The 25,065-nt window shown below is 44.5% G+C and overlaps 2 long non-coding RNA genes and 1 pseudogene across 2 annotated transcripts in view; 2 read left to right on the top strand and 1 right to left on the bottom strand.

The window, feature by feature from the left end:
- LOC146201362 (uncharacterized) overlaps window positions 1-25,065 on the bottom strand; it is a 408,702-nt gene that overhangs the window by 365,897 nt on the left and 17,740 nt on the right. The window lies entirely within an intron of this gene.
- LOC146201364 (uncharacterized) lies at window positions 4,705-6,527 on the top strand (annotated as a pseudogene).
- Window positions 7,028-13,346, top strand: LOC146201363 (uncharacterized). Its single transcript, XR_014705321.1, has 3 exons — window positions 7,028-7,184; window positions 8,559-8,684; window positions 13,171-13,346. It is a non-coding gene; the product is annotated as an uncharacterized LOC146201363 (long non-coding RNA).

Below are 25,065 nucleotides of genomic sequence, written 5' to 3'. Positions count from 1 at the left end.
GCGGGATGTGAAGGAGCCTTGTTTTGTTTTGTTTGTAAAATGTCTGCTGCTTCTCGTCGCCGTTTCAAGCGATAGGCCGATAGCTGGTCGCCAGTGTCGCCGGCTCCGTGATCGCTCGCAAGCCGGACATGACTGTGGCGATGGTGGCGGACGGGTTTCTTGGCATTGTAGTTTGAATATCGTAGCCGTGTGGCCGTACGTGTTCCTTTCCACTTGTTATAATACTCCTTGAGCTTCGGCCTCGCGTACTGCTGTTCGTCAAGCAGCAAGCTGTGATATTCCCATGCGTTCTCTTAGTTACAGATAGCACCATCTCCGACCTGTGGACTCTGCGACGCTAGTTCTGCAATGCGTGTCAGCCCGCTCTTGTCGATGGAAGATGCCTGCAGTATGTCGCAAGTCAAGTACTTACTTGCATTTCCCGAAATTTACACGAGTCACTGCCTTTGGATCATCCGGAAGTAAGGTGTACAGCGCAAGTAGCGCAACACATGGGATGCGACAAACTCGTCTCCGGTCGAGCGCGTAGTCGAATGGAATCTCGCTGTCATTTTTATCGTTGTCCTCGACTTCGACACCACTATTTAGTAGCAGTGGTAAACTTTAATCACCTCGAAATACCAGTATAAAAAGGGGCGTCGTTCCGGTTGGTGTTCCTTCAGGAAGAACGTTATCAATACTTGACTAACGTTCTTCCTGAAGGAACGACTCTTCATGTCAGTTCTAAATCCCGGATCCTAAGACGTGTGTATCGTAGAAGCTGCCCACCTGCCGATAAGGCTCAATGTATACATATGGCTGGACCTTGTTTGCAACATTTCTAAAACGTTTTGTTCGTTGTAAAGTTCTGCATGAAATATATGTGTATAACCTTTCTTGTATTTAAAACAGCATTTCGTGCACCAAGATCATCTACTACAGGTCAGTGCTCCATAGATTCAAAATAACAATTCTCTCACCTTTTAGAACACTGCAGTGCCGTACATTTATGACCTGATTTATCTGCTGCTATGAAAATAACTGCTTTGAAAGGGCTCGTGTTGTTTTATACCATTCGCGTAGGCCTGTGCAACTTTGATGTCACAGTTCCTTATTGCACATTTTCTTGACTCCTCCTTCAGTTTAAAGCATCTGAGCAGTTAGTGGCGATGTATGTACCGAACCATCGCGACCCGCCAAAGCTTATTAAGACGAATAAATGACTGAACCTCATTTTCAGTGAGTAGGATTGTTTTATTTTCTCTCAAATAGTCTGTCTGGTAAAAAAAAAAAAAAAAAAAAATGCACACCTCATTCTCCACTTACCAGAACTACGAACTAAGAAGAGAAAACATTCTCCTCAACATTGTTTAGTCACAGTGGCTGTTGGCTACATAAAGAGCTGCTGATTTCCTTTCTGTTGTCTGGCCAGTAACTTAATGACAGCTTCTGTTCTGGTAGTCTTGATGCCATTGGCACTATAAGGAGGTTCTCACACTGCTTCACTGTTTCATCACATTCCACATGACAGATACGGTAATGCTGGTAATTCTGCATCCGTTGCTGTAGTCAAGGGTGGCACTGATGAATACGCTCAGTGTTAAGATAGATGTCTCCATAGCTCAGTTGGACGATCCATGTCTGCACTTTGGACTTGGATGTAGGACAAACTGTTTCTCAGGCACGAATGCAGTCGGTACTCAGGCATACTGCCTTTGGCAGCATTGCATGTTGTGTATGAAATGGCATAGTGTGCAGAAGTCCAAAGCATTTTCTGTACAATGTAGCAAATGCTTCACATCTGAAGGACAGTCTGCTGACTTTTTTCGACTATATTTTCTTTGTGGCAGTCGAACACTCTGCGTCCAGATAAAAAAAGTATACCTAGCTTTAGGGGTAAGAAACACGGCAGGACATTTTAAAATGTAAATTTTCAAAATAGGAATGTTGCTCTGAATATCTTTGAAACTTGACAGTAAAAGATGATGTAACTGCCCGCTGCCTAGATAGCGGGCAGTAACGAGCCCACCATTAAAATGAAGGTCAGTGATGCAGTGATGCCAAACACACAATCTAAGGGGTATGTACAGCCCCCTTGTTTTTCTAAGATATTTTGTTATTTTTTTTTGCACACTACTGATAATTTTATTAATAGCGCTGGGAGACGAGCATGTATGCAAAGGGACACATTGTCTTTAGCTGGCTTATGGTGGAAGAAACTATGACTTCCTCATGAAAGACAGTACGGCGAATACAATAACAATCCTAGCTTCAAAGCGACAGAGCCACGGTGCAAGTATAACAATCATGCCACAAGATGGAAGCGACGCTATGTGATCCCCTGCGGAAGCCTATGCCTTGCTGTTTCACGGCGGCATAAGGCAGTATGTTTGCAGTTGTAAGGATTTCGCAATACAATATTGCATCGTTGGATGCTCAATGCACCTGCGTGAAGTGCCCACCAGGGGTGAAATTCTACCGTTTATTCCAATAGCAGCAGGAGCACTGGGAATTTCTGTGTGCATTGCATAAAAGGCTGCACGTGTATAGATTTATGTTGATCTGTTATATCATGGTGCAAAGGTGCACATGTTTTGCAGCATTCTTAGGTTTGCTAGTAACCTGAAATGCCATATAGTTTCTCAACACATTTTATGTAGTCCTTGTTCTTTAGTTTTTTTTTCATAAGTATGACCTCTACCCTTGTGTAAAGTGTTCATTTGCAATTTCTCATCAATGTCGGAGTCATAAATATTGCTTGTCCTGCGACACATCAACAAAAAATAAATGTAACAACTGCTTCCCCTCTATAGTCTCGGATACAACTTAAGTCTGCAGTAACTGCCATGCACAATTTCTTCGTCACAGAAAATAGTCTGTTTAAGGTCTTTCTGGTTACCTAAATAAGAAGCTAACCATCAGACAAAATTACCAGCTGAAGAATACTCTCAATGCTTCTTGCTTGTTTGGTGTACTTACACATCAAAAACTGACTGTTTACCGTTCAGTGGAGTAACACACATGCCGGGAAACATTCATTGGTCATTGTTAGCAACTGCTGTTTTCTTTAAGTTCTATCCTACTTATACCATCAATGTCATGCCCCCAAACCTAGATATTTAAAATAAAAAAAAAATAAAAAAAGAAATAACAGGCGGCCGACACCACAGCTTCGAGAACTGCTCGCTAAAGAGGCGTCATGCCCGCTCCAGGTGGAACCAGACCTCCGTCCATACTCTTGCAAGCACTTCGTGAATTCCCAGGTTTTGACACCTCTCCTCTCCTCTAATGTTAGTGCGTGGGGGAGCCCCTGAAGGTGATTTAAATAAGACGAATAATGTTTCATTACAGCTATAGTTTAAAGCACTCAGTTACTAATTTAAAAATAGCTATTAGTTAAATAAGGCTGGTCATATCTACCACAGCTAAGAAAAATATTTTGCCCATAGCAATGCCGCCACCGTCCCCAGCTTAGAGAAAATATAAATTCCTGCAAAACAGATATTCTGTTACTATTGTCATCACAGGGAAAGATCTACAGAAATATGCCAGTATTTTTACTCTTCTCCAGCAGCAAACTTCCCCTTGTTGTATGGCTAAGTACTATTAGAAATTTCATATGTTTAGTAAGAAAGCAGACAGCATTAGAGAAAACACACCCACAGTTGCATTTCTTGAGAAATTGTAATGAAAGGAATGCCTTCACTCAGTTCCTTGGCTGGGCTGTACACAGCTGAGAAATTTCGATGGGCAGTATGTAAAAAAAAAAAAAGAAAAAGAAAGAAAGAAAGTAGTAAACTTCGGAGGTTCACCGAAGTACAGATGCCTATGGGACTAATGTGCAGCAACTCAATTTTTTTGTCTAAGTTATCGATTAGATATAGAATAGCTTCTCAGCTTTTACATCCTTCCAGTTATTTAAGTTTTGCACTGCTGCTTCCCTAAAGGGACGCTGCAGTCAGCTTCATCCTACTCATCTAAAAAAAATCGTTATGTGGATTCTTCCAGGTAGGTTGATATTTTTTTGGCAGCAAGAGGTGCATTTATTACCCCGAAAACAATCAAAATGCAACATTTGATTTGCACCTGTGGTGTCATGACCAAACAAACTACTTGTAGAGTAAAATCCATTCGCAGCACGAATAAAACAACGACAAGAAGGCAGTAAGCTTTGCTCTCACAGAAATGGCGTAGAACAGTCTGAAAAATTGTTGTGGCCTGTAGCACAGCATGGCTGCCCAAGAAGATACAGTTACGGACTCGGCCGATGGAAGCCCCCCAGCGTTACCAAACTACCCCCTTCCCCTCTGACCTACAAGACTAGTGGAATAAGGGAGTAATTATAAGCATCCACCAAAGCACAGCGATAAGGCTGCAAAGGAAAGCTATGCAGCTTTATCAAAACCTCTTTGGTTGAAAAAGCTGCATATCTTTTCTTGTAGCAATAGGGCTGCCATCGGTTGGATGGCAGTGAGTAATCACTTTTTATTGCAAGTCTGCTTAACCTTGGAGGGTTTCCCTAAGGCATATGAAATGAGCATTAGACGATTTTTTTTTTTTCAGTAACCACATGTTGAAATGTTTTCTGTCTGCATGGTCTTGCTTTGTGACTAAACTGTGCACAAGTGGAAGTTGATGAAGACAGTGATGCGCAGCATGAGAAAGTTGCTGTATAATGCGTGCAATGTCAAGGTGAAGCTATAGCTTAGTCATTCTACTTCCGGCCACCGGCGTGTTCGGGCGCAGGATCATGGGCTCCACCGGAGCAGCGATAGCGGCCCAGGCTGGCCGCGGTAACAGGTCCGATGTAAGTGAAGATAGTGAATATCAGATTGTTTTGCCGCAGCTGCCCACAGGACGTGTTGCTTTAAACACGGTTTTTTGCATGGTGACGTTCGAGCTAGGCCCTACCGCGTAGAAGATTTTCGGGATGCACTCGCCGAGACCGACGCGCTCGCCGAGGTTGTAGCCTTGGGGGCGTATCAAGTTAATCACGTGTGGGCTGTCACCTTCAAGACTGCTGAAGCCACGAAGCGTATTGTGACTTTGAAAGAGCTGGAAGTGAAGGGACGACGGTGTGTTATTATCGACCCTCAAGACCAGCAAGTCCGACTCAGACTACATTGGATGATACACGGTGTCGCAGATGAGGACATTCGCACGGCTTTCGCCGCATTCGGGAAGGTGACGGAGGTCACTCGAGAACGGTGGCGCGTCCAGGGCGTCAGCGAGAAAGGCTCGACAACGAGGTCAGTACTTCTCAAGTTGAAGGCCGGGATGAAGGCGGATGACCTGCCCCATAAAATAAGGGTAGCAGGTGAGCTGGCCCTCGTCGTCGTTCCCGGAAGGCCTATGCAGTGCCTACGTTGCCATGGTTGTGGCCATGTACGACGCGAGTGCAAAGTACCGCGTTGTTCTCGCTGCCGACGCTTTGGACACACGGAAGTTGATTGTGTCCGCACCTACGCTGCAGCAACAGTGCCCGCTCTCAGAGAGGAGACGCCTGAAGATGTAATTGATGTTGTCGAGGCATAGGAAGCAGCAAAGGGAAGCGAAGACGTTGGAACCTCTGCGGCATCCGTCAATGTGGAAGCACCGAACATCACCGGCAAAGAGGCGGGTGATGACACAGGAAAACAACAAGAGTCGGCAACCTGGGTGCCAGCGGCGTCTGCGAACGCGAACGCACCCCTTCAAGACGCAGGTTCTTTGGAGCCTGCGACGAAGGTGACCATTGCTACGGGAAACGGCGTTCGGTCAACGAGCGCCGGCAGCGCACCTAAACGCCCCCATACAAAGGCAGCAGACGGGAGCGAACAGCAGACCCTAAAGAACGACGATGAGCCGCCTATGAAAGCGACCCTGAACAGGAGACCTCCTTTCAAGCCACGGCCCAACATCGCGGCGGACAGGAGGGCCGAGGAAAAGCCACTCTCGCAGCAAGTCGAGCCCGTAAAAGATGATGGAGGTGGGCATTCTGGAAACGTCTAGCGCCATGCTAGACGTGAAAGGTAAGCGTCATGCTCCCGGCCTCCTTCTAATGCATGATTATGGCGATGGATCAGAGTCTGAACGTTGCAACGCTCAACGTACGAGGGTTGGCTGGTAGAAGGAAGCAAAGCCAAGTACTTCGCCTTTTAACAGAGCAAAACATAGACGTGCTAGCAGTACAAGAAACTAAAGTGGAGGGAGAGGAGGAGACAGGGAGCATGGCGCAGCGTTTCACGTCGCGGTACGAAGGCGCTGTTAGTCACGAAGTGGGCACGTCGGCTGGGTGCCTTCTTCTTGTCAAACGGTTGCCAGGACTTATAGTGCAGGCCGTGATTTCGTCTAAGTGCGGAAGGTTGATTGTTTGTGACCTGGTTTTGCATAACAGTGAATGGCGCATTCTCTGCGTTTATGCACCAAATGCAGCTGAAGACAGGCTCATTTTCTTTAAAAACATCGAACGATACTTAGATTCAACAAGGCAGCTAATAATTATGGGTGACTTCAACTGTGTTTTAAGCGCCCGAGACAAAACCTCTAACCGAGCCTTTAAAGATGCAAGCACCCAGACGGCCACTGACGTCCGACGGACAACCGAACTCGGCCGCAACTCGGCGGCCGATTTCGGACGTCCGCCGGAATTCCGGCGTACGTACGAAAGCGGATGGTCGAATCCGTTCGCCCAGCGGACAGCCGCCGTACGTCCGCCACTGGATTTGCTTTTACACAGCTATGATATAGTTTGTAGTCGTCGTGCTCGTCTGAACTGCGTATAAATCAGTAATGCCGTCAAGTCTGCATTATATGATGCCAGAGCGAATCGATGCGATAGAAAGCGTTTCCATTAAACAGTTCTTTTTATTTTCCGCATGTTTCATCGTTGAATTCTTCCATCCAAAATTTTTGATTAAAAGTTAAATGACCATTAAACATGTTTCTATCATGATGCTTCGGTGAAATTTTAATCAGTGGCTGAATAGACGCAGCAAGCTGCAAGCTCAGAAAGAACGAAACCGAACCTATCCTCAAAAAAATCTGAAATGAGCCAATCCAATCCACCTGACAAGTTGAAGTTTAGTCATGGAAGATGGCTTCACGTTTCCGTGTTCTGCGTTTTCTGCGCAGTTACAAATACCTACGGCTGTAATGCACTGCTAGCATTGTTTTTGCTGTGGCTTGGTGCGGCTGGCACACTTTGTTCACCCGCTGATTCCAAAGTAAGTATTTCACCGAACTTTTGTTTCTTTAGTTGAACTTTTCGATGCACCGATAGTGGTGAGCTTTTGCGTAAGGAAACAGCTCTGTACAGCAGCCGAACGGTCGAGTGTTATAGGCGAGACTGACAGGATGGCTCCGCGCCGACTAACTAAAGTGCAGCCTCAAGTCTGAGGGCCATCTTTTCGGCATTACTGGACGCTGCGCCAGTAAGCAGCGCAACTTCTCTGTCTCTGATAAAGGAGTGCCGGCCCGAGCTTTAAAGGAGTTAATTTGTTAACCATGCGCAACGTGCTGAGTTGTAAAAACTATACGAGAAAACTTTTGCACTCCTCGAGCCTATCGTGCGACATGCCTACACTTGTGAAAACGTCGCGAGTTTTTTTTTTTTTTTTTTTTTTTAATGGACAGCCGCTGATCTTTCTCTCTCGAGCTTTACGGCAACTACAGTTTCTAGAAGGAACGGCTGTAGCTACTAAATAACTAAAGGTTTAGTACTCTCCTTCAGCTTTGACAAACTAGGACAGCACCTTGCGCATGTTGGTTATGCATGTGGGACCGAACCGCGCAGAACAACCGCACAAGGAGATGAGAGAAAAAAAAAAAAAAGTCAGCACTTGTCTTTTTCTTGACCCGTTGTTCTGCGCTGTTCTGGCACGAATTTGACATACCGCCGCCGCGATACAGTTGGGCTGTGAGCTCTGGTGCCTGCAACGCCTTCTTTTATGCAAAACAGGCGTACTGGGAGGCCATGCAAGCCGCGGGCTCAAAAAAAAAAAAAAAAAAAAAAATTGAGCAAAAGTGAGATGAAAACAAAATTGTTGTTGCTTTGACCTTACAGATATTCAAAGGCTCCTCAGAACTTCACTGCATTATTGACTGCGAGATAATGCCAAAGCTGCACTAGAGCCATGCAGCACCTTATAGTGCATGATACTGAGCTTATGTGTCGCACTGAAAGCTCTTACCATGTTCTTAGATTATCATATTAAAGTAGCTTTAAACCCATGCTTGTTAATACAGTGATAGCCATAAATTGAATCTAGGGCATCATGCTCACATACAAGGCTTCTGATAACCGCTGGTCACATGATGCGGGCTATAGCAGAAACCTGTACGTGGTCATCTTACAAGCATTTGTGCAATTGATGCTTTTAATGTGTTGTAAAAGATTTTGTGTTCTGTTTCTGTATGGGAATGCTTTCCTTATTGAAGGCTAACATTTGGCTTGCTACAGCAAAACCTCTACCTACTCATCCTAAAAACAGCACCGCAGTTGGTGCTTTTAATGTATTGTAAAAGTATTTGTGTTCTGCTTCTGTATGGCAATGCTTTTCTCGTTGAAGACTAGCATGAGGCTTCCAAAAATTTTTCAGATGCCATTTGCTGTAGCCGATTTCGTAGGCCAACAGGAAGCAGCACTTTGAACATGGAAAACTGTCATCCACGGGGGAAAAACAGCAACATCCCTTTGCATTCTCATTTCTTTGGTATGGCTAAAAGTGAGTATTGTATCATTATCTATATTATTAATATTGAATCATGATTGTCAGTGTTGAAGTTGTTTGAGCGTGATGATTTTAAACACACAGGACATCCCTTCGACATTAAGGTTTTAGCTTGTTTACATGTAGGATGTAGAACTGGTTTCAACAAACTTTATGCAGCAAATTCTTTTTACATTGTCCACCATGTTACTTTTTGTCATTGGACACAGTCGTCCACTCTTAGCTTGAATGGGAATGTGTGGCATGCAGTTTGCAAAATAGCAATGCATCCGTCACAGCCATGCATCAAGGCTAAGTGGCTTGTGCGTAGAGGGACCAGCCGCTCCAGCTTCACGTCATCTGCCTCTTTGCTCCGGTGTGCAGACGTGCATTGAGGCAAAGTGGTTTATTTGTAGAGAAACCAGGAGCTTCTTTGTCACATCTGGCTGTTTGTTACGGTGTGCAGATGCGCATTGAGGCAAAATGGCTGATGTGTAGAGGGACCAGGAGCTGCTGCTTAACGTCCTTCGCCTCTTTACTACAGTGCACAGCCGTGCATTGATGCTAAGTGGCTTGTGCATGTAGGGTCCAGGAGCTGCAGCTTCACGTCTGCCTCTTCGCTCAGGTACGCAGGTGCGTATTGAGGCAAAATGGCTTATGCATAGAGGGACCAGGAGCAGCTGTGTGGCGTAGTGTGTATATTTGCTATGGTGCGTATCGAAGTACAATGGGGGGCTCATGTGTAAAGGTACCATGAGCTGCTGTGTCATGTCGTCTGCCTCTTTACTATGGTGCGCAGGCATGCATCAAGGCAAAGTGGCTTATGCACAGAAGGACCAGGAGCTGTTGCTTCACATCTGCTATGATGCGCAGCTGCGTATTGTGGGTGGTGGTGGAAAACATTGCCATCAGATACAAATACAGGAGGTTACTAGCTGACCCTGAGGGGGCCTGTCCTGACAAAAACAAGGGGTCCCTAGTTTGGGACCCCAGTGGTGGTAGAGGGACTAGAGGCTGGTACTTCACGCTGTCTGCCTCTTCGCTACGGTGTGCAGCTGCGATGGATGCAGTGGCATCTCAAAAAGTGGATGCCACGCACTCGCATGTTCAGCCTGAGTAGACGACTGTGTACCTGCTATAGCTTTGTTATTCATAGAATAAACCTAGGCCAAGTTGGATAAATTATAGCTCACCTCATATGTGGTCAGCAAAGAAAAGCCACTTCAGAAAATTTGATGCATTTACTGTCATAGGGTTCTTATTCGTATACATGGTACTGACAAGTCAGATTCTTCACCCTCAGAAATGCCAGAAAAATAACCAAGGGTGCGTCTGCAATAGTCTAGCTTGCTCTTTCTCTGCAGACTTGAGTCAGATGTGTGTTCCATTGCTGTGGGTGGGACAGGCGTGAATCTTTGATTTTAAGCTTGCAACAAGTATATTATTGTAGTTTAAAGGCAAAACGGTACTAATAATCATAGCCCCCCGTGGCCTTTATCCCCTTTTAATAGTGTTGCTAGACACTGAATTACTAGTTTACTCTGCACTGTTTCTGTCTAGTTAATGTGCGGAGATGTACATATATTTATATGACTTGGAGTTGTCGACTTTGTACTTAGAAACATTGTAGTGTTATCTGATGTGTTGCTTTCATTTCTTTAATGATTTCTGTAAGGGATCGGTGGGTATGCTAGGCACCATTATTAGTCTGCTCTTTTTTGGGTCACCTGTTCAATGCCCAGCTGCGGCCGTCTCCCACTTGCCCTTGGACAGGAGGCGGAGAGACGCGCACAGATAGGCAGCTACAGCAGCTACAGTGCTTAACGGAAACGTAGGCAGAGAAGGAAAGAAGTCCCCTCTTCCGAGGACTTTGCTGTCGCACTCGAAGACGCGGGGACAGGCAGTTTGTTCTCGTTGCTGTCTCATGTAGGGGGCTCATTTTTATTTAAGGAGCTTTACGAACAGTATACAACTAAGGGGTCCTTAGTACTAAGCGTACTAAGGGATCCTTAGTACGCTGACTGGACCCATCACCCGGAGGCAGCACAGCTTTGAAACGAGCACCTCTTTTGGAAGAACTGCTTATCGTTCAAAGAAAAAACACTGTCAGGTTGAAGGGTGTAAGGCCCTCTTCCTTGTTGGGGAGCCCATAAAAGTGACAATTATTCAGTGCAGGCGCGCTGAGTGGGGTCTCGTTGAGGATTCCAACCCTGGATGTTAACAATGGTGGGAGATAGCGGCTTTGAAAAAGGGCAAGTGTGTAACAGTGACGGTATGATGTGGGTTGGCTCTTCTGATGTGGTCCGCAATGGTGCTGACTCGGACGCCAATAATTGCAATAATTACCCTGTAAAAGGAGCCGCCAAGGATGCAAGCTTTGGGCAATGGTTGCGCACGTGGGACACCGTTTTGATGGGTTCTAATTATTTATTTTCTTTTTTTTTTTTCCTAGGGGAGAGAGTTTGGCATGTGACCTAGTGAGCCAATCATTTCGAGGTCCATTCTCTAAATTCCGTTTGTTGTGAAACGAATTTGTTGTCCCTTTTGCATTGCTTGTATTAGGGAGAGGGTGAAGAACTTATGAAAGTGGAAAGACATGCCAAAATGTTTGTTAGCCAGTCATGTGTGAGTTCGTTGTCATCGGGGAGAAGAAATGTGGGCGAAGTCCCGAAGTTAATGAAACGGCCCCGCGGCCTGGAGAACTCGTTCTGAGCTAGATTTTGATCTCTTTACTCTTCGGCATAGATCATAGTCATTGTTTCACCTGTTGTAAATACGTACATTCATGTATAAAATTTTCAGTTCATCTTCCTCTCCGTGTGCAAGTTGTTGTGGCCAGATGCAGTAAATTCACTATTTTCATTTCTATATAATGTGCCTTTCTGAAGATGGTGAGCTCTTTTGTTCAATCCTGTAAGAAAGCTGCAAAGCGCTCCCAAATTTTCCACAAAACTGTGTGATATCTTTAATACTAACTGCGGCTTGGTGTCACTCAAAACATGTAATTGAGGTAGATTTCTTCCCCCCCCTCTTTTTGTTCGTTCAAATGAGGATCAGCGGACACTAACTCTTGCTTTTGTAATGCCCTAGGCCCTGCCTTAAGGTAGTAGTCCAATGTCGATGCCATTTTTATAGCTATGGCTGTCCAACAGCACTAATGTCTTTTATACACTTCTTTTACTAATCTCTTACCCAAGTGGTGACTTATACTGCGGGGGCGAAAGTCTGGACAGTATGTCTGTAGATTTTGGACTAGAATCGCGATGTAAACGAATTGTGACCTTATTTCTCTTGCACACATGAAAGAACTAACGTTCAACTTTCACATCGACAAGTATGGTCCCTGGTCGATGTGAAAGTTATGTGCTTTGATTGCAGTTTGTGTAGTCCACACGCTTGTCCCCGATATTACATAGGGGCAAATTAGGCGCCTTTACAGGGGCAGTTTCTTTGGCGCCCACTACCTTCCCCATAAAAAAGCTACAGTGTTTCTTGTGAACAGCTGGCTGCATTTATAAATACCATTATTTTTTTTTGTAATTTGTTGTGCATAGTTGAGAAATCCATGACATACATCCATGCTGCATGCTGCCGGTAATACATCAGGAGCTTGTGGTTATCAGCTTTTTGTGTTTTGTGTAACTATAAGCCTTGCTATTGTAATGTCACATATAGCGCTGTGGGTAAACAAATAACTTTATTTTTAACTCTTGTAGAAGCATGAACACTGCGCAATCACTGCGGCGGGCTATGCTTCCACATTGGGCTTTAGCCACATGTCAAATGTCTATCTTTATTCTGCTGCAGCAGCTTGCATGTTATCAGATAAGTTAATTCGTCGCAGCTGCTCTAAGGAGACGCTTTCTAGACGCTTGTAGCCTAGATGTTGATGTCGATATACCCCCGACACGCCCAGGGAATGTCTTCAGTAGAGGGTACATGGAAACCAGCGAAATGTGCAGTTTACAGAACAAAAAGGTAACAATTTTAAATGATGTTATTATTGATCACTTCTTTTCAGAGCAGGAACAATGACTAGAAATCTGCCTGTTAAACCGCTCAAAATGCAGGTTTCTGCCGCCAATGCGTACCTGTGTAATACTGCAATGCTCTGGCTGTGCTTTATGTTCATATACAGCATCCTTTATGCTTAATATCTCTGCATGTGCACTCCATGTCTTGGGCATTGCTGAGGGCGCATAGCAGCAAGCATAACATGCCATGTTTGTTCAGAGTGGCATGTTCAAAGAGACGACATAAAAACATTAAAATACTGAATGCCAGGTTCTGGTCAAACTACGTTTGTATCTTTTGTTATTCTGCATGGGTTTTGCTGCAGTTATATGACCTTTCTATATAGTATGTGACAGTTCTGAATGGAGATGCATGCGTACAGTGCCATCTGGAAAAAGCAATTGAGAGAAACTGGCAGTTGCCCTTGGAGATGTGTAATCAAAGTTCAGCACAGATAACTTGAATTTCATTTTCCCTTCTATTGCAGGAGGAGCCCAGCCTGCTCTTTCCATCTTAGGCCTGAAAGACTAGCAACAGCTGATCGAGCAAATGCACAGGATAGTAACTGCTCCTGGAATCCCGGCCTGCGGAGGCCGCCCACACAGAACTCGATCATCTCGCTAATTCCGAAATATTAGGTTTCAATAAATACCTTTTCCTCCACCACCTCCCCAAGGGAAGAGCTGTCACAACCAAGGATAATTAAAAAAATTATTCAAGTAGATTCTTAATACTCCAGTTGGCCTGCATTTTACCATGCCATTCCTTAACATCGATATTTTTTTTAGTGTAGACTATTTATTCATGCAGTTTTTGCAATAAAGGCAAAAAAAATGCTTTTTTTACAACCTTGCATGCTGGTATGCCTATGCACTTAGCATGTTTTCAGGAATGGTGCATTTGTGTAAAGCTCAGCTAGCATATGTGCCTCTTTGATGGAAGTTTTATTTGCACACTACTGTTCAGTGCTTTGTGTGTGAAAGTAAAGCAGACAACAGGAAACTTGAACCTGTTGCATATTCTATTGTCTGCTTTACTCTCACGACAAAGGCATTGAGCACTAGTATGTGACTGAAATTTCCATGGCACATGCTTGCTGAGCTTTACACGAATGTTATTGGCAAGTTTTTACACTAATAGCGGGCCCTGCAAGCATGTTCCGGGAAACGTCCGAATGTCCGCCTCCGGCTGCCCGTCGGACGTCCGTGGGACGCGATCCGGATCCACGAACGATAGTCCGACGGACGTCCGCTGTACGTATATCGAACATAACCGGACTTCCGTCGGATGTCCGAAGGTCCGAGAACGGACGTCCGTCGGTCGACCGTCGGACGTCTATGGCCGTCTGGGCACTGATTGTTTGTTGCAGATGATTGCAGAGTTTTCATTAGAGGATGTTGCTGAGTGCTTGGAGGGAGCACGCAGCGTGCAATACACCCATTTTCAGAGTTCTAGTCATGCTCGACTTGACCGAATTTATTTATCGTTGGATGTGATACCGAAGTGTAAAAATTATTCTGTTATCCCAATGTCCTCCTCCGATCATTGTCTGGTAAAATGCACTATAGGAGCTAGAAGCCCAAGCAAACGTTTTGTGTGGGACCTTTGGAAGCTGAATTCCAAACTTTTAGAAGACGATAACTTAATCGAAATTATTGTACAGAAGCTAAATGAAATAAATAAACGACCTAACAGCAGCATTGGGGAGCAATGGGAACTGTGCAAGCAAGAAATTAAAATGAAAGCAATAGAAAGAGCCAGCTGTATTCGCCATAACGAAAAGCGAGAAGAAGCAGGCCTAAGATCAACATTAAAGAAGTTAATAGCGCAGGAGTGTAAGGAGCCGGGGGTTTACAAAGAGGACAGCATAAAGATAAAGAAGAAAATAGAATTATTAGACGAGGACCGATATCGAGGCGCGCTCGTTCGCGCCAGGGCCGAAAGATGGGTCGCCGGCGAGATGCCCACTAAGCGCGCTCTGGGTCTTGAAAAAGCACAGGCTCATCGAAATGACATAACTGAAGTAGAATGGAATGGAAGCCTCGTGACAGATAAGAACGACATTGCACGTGCGTTCTTCGACTATTATCAGGAGCTGTTTGCTTTTCGGGACATGAAGTTGGAGACGTTTAAGCAGGTGTTTCTTTCCTCCTTGCCACGACTGGATGCCACCACAAAAGAAAAGTTAGAGCAGCCGATTTCCGAGGACGAGGTTGAAAGCGCCATTGATAATCTGAACCCAGGAAAGTCGCCTGGTCCGGATGGTTTGAGCGCAGCCTTTTATAAAGCATTCAAGCTAGATCTGTCCCCATTGTTAACCGCAGTATTTAACGATGCCTATGAACTTGGTGCACTCCCTCCTTCGTTCGCATCCTCACATACAGTGTTAATTCCTAAGTCAAACCAAACAGAGAAACTAATATTTGTGACGTCATACAGGCCTATTTCTTTAAAAAATGTGGATTACAAAATACTGATGAAAGTTCTGGCAGCCAGGCTACAGACAGTGATAAAACATATCGTTGGTTCCCACCAGACGTGTGGTATAAAGGGCCGGTCCATTATAACAAACATTCATAAGGCGAGGTGCGTGCTGGAATGTTGTGACGTTGCTTGCGCGAGGGTCGCGCTTCTTCAGCTCGACCTAGAAAAGGCGTTTGACTGTGTTCCACATGATGCATTGTTTGCAATATTGGATTATATCAATGTCGGTTCTATTATCAGAGAGGGCGTAGCCCTGGCGTACCGAAACTGCACAACGCGATTGATTGTTAATAAAGTATTAGGGGAACCCATAAATGTGCGGCGTTCGTTACGTCAGGGTTGTCCCCTCAGCCCTCTTCTATTCTGCATTTATATCGAAACTTTATGCCTGTCTATTATGCAAAATCCATCTGTTCAGGGCTTTCAACTGTACAAGTCTGAGGTCAAACTTTTGGCGTACGCTGATGATGTGGCAGTGTTTTGTGCGAACAAAGAAAGTATTTGCGCTGCAGTTGAAGTTGTGAAAGATTTTAGTGCGACCACAGGAAGTCCAGTAAACTGGGGAAAGTGTCTTGGCTTCTGGCACGGGGCGTGGACATCAACGCCTGACTTTTTTGCCAACGTTAAATGGGTGAAGTATTTGGGTGTACCTCTAGAATTCTATGAAGACAGCAAGCCATTTTGGCGCGCCCAAGTTCAGGAAATACGGGAGAAGGCTGACAAGTGGAAAGGAGTGCCGCTGTCTATCTTTGCACGAGCTACAGTGTGTAATCTATTTTTTGTTGCCAAGGTGTGGTACGTCATGCAAGCACTTCATTGTTCTAGGTTGAGTGTTCAAAAGCTACACCGAATCTTTGCTGTGTTTGTATGGGCATCAAGCTGGGAAAGATGTAGTCGGGATAACCTGTTCCGGCCAATTAAAGACGGAGGTCTCGGGCTTGCTCACTTATTTGTGCGCCAGCTTGTAAACAGATTTATTTTTTTTTTCGCGACGTTACCGACCCCTTTTTGCGGACTGTGTGCCAAGTGAGGCTCGCGCGGGCGTTGCCCAATTTCGTTGTTGCTACGGAAAGCATGCCAGGGCGTCTTTCTAGTTTTTTCAAAGAGGTTGTCAGCAGTGTTCGAATTCTGTCAGCTCGCTTCTCGACAGAATACCTAAGTTCAGTAAAAAAGAAGAACCTGTATAAAGCTGTTTGTGACGACTTCTTCCATGTTCCTGTGTACAGAGCCTTGTATAGCGGCCGTCTAGGTCAAGACGTACTGAAGCGTGTCAAAAGAATGCCAGTTTCTCCTGGGGTAAAGACGTTTTTCTTTAAGTTACATACAGGAACATTATCAGTACAAACGTTTTTTGAAAGCAAGGGCTTTTATCTGCCATGGGGTTCACTTTGCTTAATATGAAAACAGCCAGAGACAATAGACCATGTATTTCTGCACTGTTGGGAGGGCGTCTACTTTTGGGATGTGCTGCAACGAACTGTTAAAAAAGAATTACCATTAGACTCATACGGGATTAGATTCCTGCCAACTGAAAATAATGATGGGATTCCACTTGATACGGTTATGCTAATAGGCCTGCACATTCTATGGCGGTCCAGAATGGCGGGTTTTCACTGTGACCCTGACGCCCGCCCTGCAAGGCTCTACTTCCGCGAGAGTATACACGCATTGGTTGAAATGCACAAATTGAAGACCACGGTGCCAGACCGGATTTCAAGAGTCGAACCACTATGCGAGCTGAAGGAATTTTAACTTGACAAAGGCAACTCGTATGAGTATGCCGGCTTCTGTATTAAGTGCCATGATTGTGGTAACCGCTCTGCTGTGAGCATTCTGTTTGTAGCGCGTTTTTGTTGGTTTTGTGGTGTGGTGGTGATGACCGGAAATAAATAAATAAAAAAAAAGAAGCTATAGCTTAGTTGTTTAATGCAGCGCCCAGAGAATCTGACCTGTGTAGCTTGCCATGGATTCAAATCACATTCGTAGCCGTGTGCCATTTATATGCTTTTTATTATGCACCCATCACATGGTGCGTGGCGTCACACTCCGACGACAAGAGAGTGGCTTTAGTGCCTCAGGGCTTCAGACCAGAAATTTGCTTGCAGGCAATTTTTATTTCTGCGCATGCACCATACTGTTGTACATGCACAGACCACATGGTCACAATTCAGAAAATGTCATGTAGCCATCACAAATTTCTCCAGGAGAGTCCCCTTAATCCTTACGAGATGCAGCTCATGCTGCAAAACACACTTATCATCAATCAGTAGTGAACGGCTGTGTAGTCGTGCGTTGGAGATCTGCCGGAGTAAACATTAAGTAACGTCACCGCGGTTTACTTACAGAAGTGATCATTGGTGGCTTAGCTGTATTTTAGTTTCCATACTTTTGTAATCTATAAAGCTTTTACCATAGAAAAAGCCTGTGTTTCATTATTAGAACACAGTAATTTATTGGTATAGACCAAGTTCATTTTGCCCTCACTATTCCCTTAAGTTGTTCTCATTTGGATGTGGATAGGTCAAGAGAGCTGTGCATACAGTACAGGCAGATGATAAGGGGGGAGGGGAAGAAACCGTAATGACATTCATGGTGAGCTTTATCACATTGATCGTATTTATATGCTGTGAGCAAGAACGTTCTGATGCATTCTAGCAATGCGAGGAGGAGAAAGCTGTCTTATTGAAAGGTCAGGACACTGATTGTGGGAAGGTGCTGCTGAGAGGTTTGTGATGAGCAGAGCCTGTTTAATTCATCAGCAAGCCTCACTGCACCATAATTACGATATGATATAAACGGCCAACACTGTTAAGTTGCGCTGACATATTCATGCGTTGTATGCATGCACAATGTCCGTCATTTTTGGTTGCTGAGTGGGCTTACACATATTTTTGATGTGATACCCAAAGTGTGAGCTCTTTTTTTTCGCCTTCTCTCGTGCAAATGTCCATGCTTAGGCTACACATGACCACCTCTCTTGCATATGCTCTGGTCGACGGCTGGCAGTGATGCCCGTTTAGGTAACTTTTGAGTCGTCGAACATCGGACCTTCACATTTGGATGAATCCACCGTCAACTGGTTACAGGAGAATGATTCTCTCCTTGCTCCTCCAGGAGAGAAGCCTAGCACATCTAATCTGACTTCTTTCCTGGCACCTGAACGCCTTTGTTTTGTTGACCAAAGGTGCGGCCGTATATATGAAATAAATAATTGAAGCAACAAATAAATCTCGGCAATCTGCAAAATACGCTTGCACATTGATGCCAGTACACTTAACCTAGCGATCACATTTCTTGACATTCTGTGAAATGCAATGCATGTCTGCTAATTATTACGATTGCTGTATGTGCTGTACCAGTATATCTGGGCAGCTGTTTTCCCTCTTTGTGGTGAAGTTGCCAGTCTTCTGTTGGAGCAAAGATTGTGTTACCTCAGAATATTTTCTCACATGCATCAGTGCATACTTTGCTTGAATGCTTCAGTTCACCCTTTTAAAGTGACACTGAGGACAACTCCATTGAGTCATTGGTCTCAGTAAATATTTGATTATTTCTCTCATTATGGCTGTGTTGTCCGGCAGCAATTTTGGCATATAGTATTTATTGGTGAGAAAATTTAAATTGGAAGCCTTCCCATGAGTCGATTCATGATGACCTTGCTGAAAAGGACGTGTCACTGCCACATTAGAGTGGCTTACGACACAATATATCTTGCAGTAATCTGCACCAAAACTTCTGTGTGGAAGCATGCATTTTACTTGCAAAATTGGCCGGTAATGGCAGCATCTTTGTTCTGTTTCTTGGTCTTTCCATCCTTTTAAAACCTCTGCTTTCATTTTAAGTGGTCTCTTTAATGGTTTGTGGGGTTTAATGTCCCAAAGCGACTCGTGTGGTCTCTTTAAGATTAGAACACTGTATCTTAGCGATACAGGAAAACTGCTTTCCATCCTTCTTAGTGTCCCTTCAATGGAATCCGACAATAAAACAATTCACAATAAGTATTTCAATATGTATTGCCATTTGCCTACTTTGTGCCTGTGGCTAATTTTGGCTTGTTTTACTCCACAAAAGGAGCTTTGTTTAACAAAATAAATACAGGGTAAATTTCACTGGTGACTAATTAACCATATTAACAACTCCCTCTTGTGTAAACTCACTGAACATCTGAAATATGTTTCGTCAGCACTTCATTACTTCTGGGCTGCCATGAATGGCAGCTATGGCATGTGGTTTTTATGGTAAGCAACCACCTTGGCAGGAATGTTGCTTTGTGAGCTGCGTCGATTAGTGTCTGCCCAAGACTTGGACATCACTTAGGAATATACACGGTCAGCAGTAGGACGGTGTACATCGGACCTGTGTTGGCAGTCACTTTTTCAGAATTGCAGCGTTGGAACCAAGGACCATATGGCATTACCTTGGCCTGCATGCATGACAACACAACAAAAACAGGACATAACTCCACCTAACAGACAGGATTAAAATCTCCATGCAGGCCTTGTGCTCAACACATCACTAAAGGCAACAAGCACTGTTTGCCATGTCAGTCACAGCAATGGTTCTAGCAAAACTACTTTCGCTGTGTAGTGTTTAATATTTTTAACAGTGCAAATTTACGCAGTTTTGTTACTCTTGCAATGATTTATGTCCATATACCTTTTTTATCCCATAGCTGCAGTTGGCTATCATGACATATGGAGTATTTTGTGACCACCCGAGGGTATTGTATGACCTGAAATCGAGATGCATGTGTGCATTTTGACACTACACAACTAATATGCAGTCCGAAATAAATGTTCCGTCTTGCGCTGGCAAGCAGACTGCTTAGATCTTTGAAGATGCAACACATCATTAGCATGATTGTGTGAAACGATATGAAGGGATATCAGTCCATATTGTTGCAGCTTTCACAGCTGGCCTGTTTTCCCTAAGGCAGAGGAAATAATTACTTGGCAAACTTTGTTTTTGGTGCATGCTGCAACTAGTCGCAAGGGCAATGACTGGACAAAGATGGAATCACGAACGCAGCACTGTTTATTTATTGTTTTAACACTAGTCTACATGCTTGTCTACAATGATAAGCACAACAGGGCAGGTAGAAATAACATCGATGGAATAGGACGTCGTGGGATGTTTTCTGAGACAAAAAAAAAATACAGGAATTAGATACAAGAACTGTCTAGAGCTAGAGCAGCTGGAAGATAAATACTGTGCAAAAATACCAGGACTTTCACAGCTTGCGCTTCGAGCCTTTAACTTTAGGAGCAAAACTAGAGGCAGGACTGCGTCGGGAGATGTCGAGAGCATTTTTTCTTTACGCGGACGGTCTACCTCCTGGCACTCCTAAGTACAGAAGTTTACTTGAAAATATACCTGGATTCCACGGTTGCATGACTAGTCCAGTAGGCCGGCAGCAAGTCGCTTGAGAGCTGTGATGAATAGCTGGCCTTCCCGGTTGAGGTTCTACTTCCCGGTCAGTCCCGGGCTGGCTACCGCACCGGAGCTTCATAATAGATTAGCTGTGCCAAGCTGCCTGCATCAATTGGACACCGAATTCCGTGTTTGTACATCCGATAAAGGCAACGAAAATGGCAAAACAATTGCCCTGCGGATACACTGACCGACCTCTTGAAATCCAGGATAGAGAGGCAATTTCGTACAAATTACAGGCTCCAACCGGCCTTTTTATACTGGTATTTCCAGGTGATTAAAGTTTACGACTGCTACTAAATAGTGGTGTCGAAGTCGAGGACAACGATAAAAATGACAGCGAGATTCCATGTTTTTTCGCATCCCATGTGTTGCGTAACTTGCGCTGTACACCTCAGTCCGATTGTATACGTACTTTCGGATGATCCAAAGGCAGTGACTGGTATAAATTTCGGGAAATGCAAGTAAGTACATGGAATGCTGACCACACCAGTTACTTGCAGCATACTGCAGGCATGTTCCATCGACAAGGGCGGGCTGACACGCATTGCAGAACTAGCGTCGCAGAGTCCACAGGTCGGAGACGGTGCTATCTGTAACTAAGAGAACGCATGGAAATATCACAGCATGCCGCTTGACGAACAGCAGTACGCGAGGCCGAAGCTCAAGGAGTATTATAACAAGTGGAAAGGAACGCCTGGGAACACGGCCACACGGCTACGATATTCAAACTACGATGCCAAGAAACCCGTCCGCCACCATCGCCACAGTCAAGTCCGGCTTGCGAGCGATCACGGACTCGGAGCCGGCGACACATGGCGAGCATCTGTCGGCCTATCGCTAGAAACGGCGACGAGAAGCGGCAGACATTTTACAAACAAAACATAAAACAAGTTTTACGTCACGTCCGGCAAGTTATTCCTCCTCACTTCTTTCAGCTGGCGCATGCGCAGAAGCGACGGAGCATTCCAATAAAGAAGGTCTGGTCGCTATCAGCCGCTCGCTAACCGGCGCCATGTTGAGAGCGCTGATTGGCCGGTCGTAAAGAACGCATCTTACCGAACGGCCCAGTGTGAACATGCGCGGTCGCAAGCCACGTAAACGGGAGTTCCAGCCGCTATGCGCACTGCGATAAATACGATACTTACGACGGATGCGCACGTAGTCTGAACGCGGCTTAACGCTCCTCTGTGATTTCCCAGGTTGGTCACTTTTCTTATACCTTCAGTCCAAACCTGCCGCTGCTGCCAAAAAACAAAAATTCTTGTTGATGCATTTCTGTTTTTACCGGTCTAGTTTTTGATATGTCCCGTTGTTGTGCGTGTAGAGGAGTGCTGTCTGAAGAGCACTCACAACTGACATGCGGCGCGTGCGACTTTTCCTTCCACTCGGGCGCTTGCTCGGGTGTGACTGATGAAACCCTCAAGGGGAAACGAGAATCGTTTAGAAAAACATGGAAGTGTGGGTCTTGCAGACCGAATACAAGTAATGGCGCTGTCACAGGGAAAGCCGACCAAGCAGAAGTTAATATACCTACAATTCTCTTAGACATAAATAGAAAGCTTAGCTCTCTCCTTTGCCTCCCTGAAAAAGTGGACGGAATCGAAAAGGCAATTGACTTGCTTTCGGGTGAGTTCGACAAGTTCAAAGAACGACTCGATGCCCAAGAGAAGGAAACAAAAGAGCTCAAAGTTCGAGTTACAGCTAGTGCTGGAAAGCAACTCTGCTGGGTCTGATTTGACCGAGATCAAGTGTAGTGTCAATGACCTGGAATGGCGTAGTCGGCGTTTAAACCTAGAATTTCATGGTGTTATTCAGAGCGAACAGGAAGACCTACTGGCTAAAATTAATGGAGTGGGGGCCGAGGTTTCTCTTGAACCACTACTGCAACATCATGTCATGACCATGCATAGACTGCCCGCGAAAAAGGACAGAACTCCCATCATTCTTGTCCGATTTTCTCGTCAGGAGCTAAGGGACAAATGGTTCGCCAAAAGGAGCGCCTTCCGTGATGTAGACAGCTCTGTCTTTGTCAAAGAGAACATGACCAAGTATTCGCGAGACCTCCTTGGAATCGTGAAAGAGCAGGCGGAACGATTTGGCTTCAAATTTGCTTGACATGTCAATGACAAAATATTGGTTAGAAGGAAGGAAGGGGACTCCGCCTTTGCCATTCGGTCAGAGAGTGACCTTGTTCTGCTAGCCCAATAACTCGCCGTAAAATGAAAACTAAATATGGAGTATCACGAATTACTATTTCCCCATAAAGTAAACGGTTGCCTCGACCTAAATAATTTCTCTGCTTTACATATTAATGTCCGGTCTCTGCGTAACAAGTTTGATGACTTCTCATATTTTGTTGACAGTCTGCAACACAATTTTGATGCAATTCTGCTAACTGAAACGTGGGCCGTATGCGATGCTGACTTGGTGAAACTGCCCGGCTATGATCCTTGTTTCCTGAATCGCCCCTCTCGTGGAGGGGGTGTTGCCATTTACGTAAAGAACAGTGGCCTTCATAGCGAAGTATTACCTGAGTTCTCTATAATGACTCCTGACTGTGAAATGCTCGCGCTGAAGACTGCTGACAAAATGGTTTCTGTCGTTTACAGGCCGCCGTCAGGTGACCCAGATAAGTTCTTAACACATCTCGAGAAATTTCTTGATTTTGCCGCTGAAGTTCAATACTCTACTATTATTGGTGGTGACCTCAACATTAATACACTTGCACCTTCTAGTATAAATCGCCATTTGAATTACACAATTGCTTCCAATAGTTTTATAAATCTTATCACTACACTCACAAGGATAACAACGACGTCAATCAGTGCAATTGACCTTTTTATAGTAGACATTGTCTCCCCCGTCATTTCTGCTGGTACTATTGCTTGTGACCTTAGTGACCACTGTGCCATTTTCGTATCCGTGCCACATGGCTGCTCACCAAGTTACGCACAACCAAATAGTTTTGCTTATCAATGTATAACTGATGTGACACTTGCCCGATTTCGCGAATCTGTACGCGTTGCAGATTGGAACTGTTTTTGCCTGTTCTTCCGTTGATGAATCTTATGAGCTCTTTTTAAGTACTTTGAAAGACATTTACAATAGGTGTTTTCCCTGGAAAACAAAGAAATCAAACACGAAACTCCGTAAACCTTGGGTGACTCCAACACACGTCAAAATGATGAAACATAAGTCTAGGCTCTTCAAACGCTTTATGTCCACTCGGAACCCTGATCACCTTACAGCTTTCAAAAAACACCGCAACAAGTTAACCAACGAATTGCGAAGATCTAAATATGCCTATCAATCGCGTATCCTCACTAGCAGGGAAGGTCTGAAAGCATTCTGGAAACTTTTAAATGAATCGTTTCTAAACAAGAATAAAAATACGCACTTAGGTCAGCTTGTGATCGATGGCTTGCCCTATTCCCGCTCTTTGCTGGCAGAAAAATTCAATGACTTCTTCACAAGCTTTAGACCGAGTGGTTCCACGGTCGAAGCCCTTCGGTATCTCCAAAATACAGGTTTAGAGACTTTTGCGTTTCATTTAACGACCAGCGAGGAAGTTTTTAGCGTTATAATGAACCTAAAAGCTACAAGTTGCACCGATTTCGATGGCTGCCAAATTAAACCAGTTAAATTTGTTTCGGATCTCTTAGCACCATGCTTAAGCTACATCTTTAACTTGTCGCTCACATCAGGAATTTTTCCTGCACGAATGAAATATGCAAGCGTAACTGTTATTTTCAAAGGAGGCGATAGAAATAAGATGACCAACTATAGGCCAACTTCTATTCTCCCTGTTTTTTCAAAGGCTCTTGAAAAAGTAATGCTCAAGAGAATCGATGGGTTCTTTTCTAAACATGCCTTAATAAATGCCAGTCAGTTTGGATTTCGAAAGGGCAAGTCCACGGAATCTGCTTTACTCTTGCAAAAGGAAATTATTTTAAATAATATCGAAGCTAAAAGTTTGACCCTTGGTATTTTCATCGACTTTACCAAAGCTTTTGACCTTCTTAATCATGAAATACTACTCTGTAAACTAGAAAGCTATGGTGATCGTGGTCTTTCCCTCCAACTCTTTCGTTCTTATTTAAACATGCGCCAGCAGGTCGCTCCGGTCGATAATCATAAGTCTAGCTCCCTTCTCATTGAATGTGGTGTCCCGCAAGGTAGCCTTCTTGGGCTGTTCCTCTTTAATGTATATGCTAACGACATTCCGAGCATAGCTTATCATACAAGTTGTATTCAGTACGCTAACGACACAAGTTTTTTTCTTAGGGGATCTTCTGCCGATGAACTAATCGATAGTGCAAATCTGGTTCTTTGTGCTCTCCACAAATGGTCCACAGCTAATGGTTTGGTAGTTAATTCTAACAAGACCAAAGCAGTCCTTTTTCGTCCCCTTAGCCAGGATATTACAGTAAACAGTACTCTACATCTAGAAAATAACATTATTGAA

Source organism: Amblyomma maculatum, chromosome 2 (genome assembly GCF_055883805.1).
Source record: "Amblyomma maculatum isolate TAMU_Amacu chromosome 2, ASM5588380v1, whole genome shotgun sequence".
Lineage (NCBI taxonomy): Eukaryota > Metazoa > Arthropoda > Arachnida > Ixodida > Ixodidae > Amblyomma > Amblyomma maculatum.
This window is presented reverse-complemented; position numbering and strand designations above follow the sequence as displayed.